This window comes from Pteropus vampyrus, unplaced genomic scaffold (assembly GCF_000151845.1).
Source record: "Pteropus vampyrus isolate Shadow unplaced genomic scaffold, Pvam_2.0 Scaffold679, whole genome shotgun sequence".
NCBI lineage: Eukaryota > Metazoa > Chordata > Mammalia > Chiroptera > Pteropodidae > Pteropus > Pteropus vampyrus.
The window spans coordinates 5,203-6,471 of record NW_011889460.1 but is presented as its reverse complement, the minus strand read 5'-3'; positions in this window follow the sequence as shown (position 1 = coordinate 6,471).

Genomic DNA, 1,269 nt, shown 5'->3' with positions numbered 1-1,269 from the left:
GGCCTCCAATCAAAGCCTTTGGATCGTCCACCACCTGGCAGTGACAGGGGTGTGACTGCCACCCAGCAGAGTCACAGAGAGTCCAGATGGTAAGACAGCACCTCAGCGTGTCCATGAGGTGTCACCCCCACCCGCCAAGTAAAGAGTGCAGGCATCCAGCCAAAGAGGACTGTCTCCAACCTACTGTCCCACGGGACTTGCCTCGCCAGCGTTTGGGCCAGCTTGGCGCCTTCTCTCCTTCCCTCTCTCCTCTTTAATCATCGTAGAGTCGGATTTCCACCCTATGCCAGCCCCTCCATCATATTTTGGAAGCACATAATTCATCATGTTTTATAGACTCTCAGCTGGAGAGGATAGTAGTCTGAGATTGAATCATATGCCAAGTTTCACCAATATCTGATAAGATGATATTTCATTGAGATTTGGACCTTAGACTTTAGAGTTGTTACAGGACCAAGTTGTTACAGAGTTGGTCCTGTAACAAGTATGACATTTGAGACAGTTGGGTTAGAGTTAATGTATTTTACATAAAGAAAGATGAATTTTAAGTTCCATTTGTGGAATCCTATGAATTGAGTTTGGTTATTCAAAATTCTTACCCTGTAATCTGATTTCTCCATGCTGGTGTTTAAAGTAGGGCATTGCGGAGGCTTGAAAGGCTAAATGAGGTCATGGTGTGGTGGTCCCACCCCACTAGAACTGGAATTGTATAAAGAAGGAGACATGGGATGTGACCGGCACATCCAACGTGTTCCTTGACCCCCGGCTCACCACGACCTCCCAAGAGGTGTTTAGCTTGGTGCTCTGTATACATTGATCCATCAAGATAGTTTCTTTCATAAGGTTTCAGAATTCTTAGTGGTGCCCATGGATCACCAGCCAGCTGTGCCGCCACCTGACCCAGACTGGTCCTTCAATAGTGCCTGTGTGACCTTGAATCACATGTGTGTATGACATGTAGGCTAAGCAAGTCACATTAGACCCCCTGAGGATAATCTGCGTGGGGTTCCACAAACGTAAAGAAGTGTTAGAGGGATGATAGGAGATGAAGTGGGGACACACGAATGCCATATATGCACATCATCCCTCTTCTGTGACTGGCCTGGGTGGAGGCTGGGAGATTGAGCTGGGATCCAGCTTCATGGTGCTCACGGTGTAGGACAGACTTAGTGAAGTTAGGGTAGTAGATGACAACTGGTCGTGTTGGGTGGGTTTCAAAATCCACCCAAGTAACAGAAGACCTAGAGGGTACTGTGTTGTAGGAAGGCC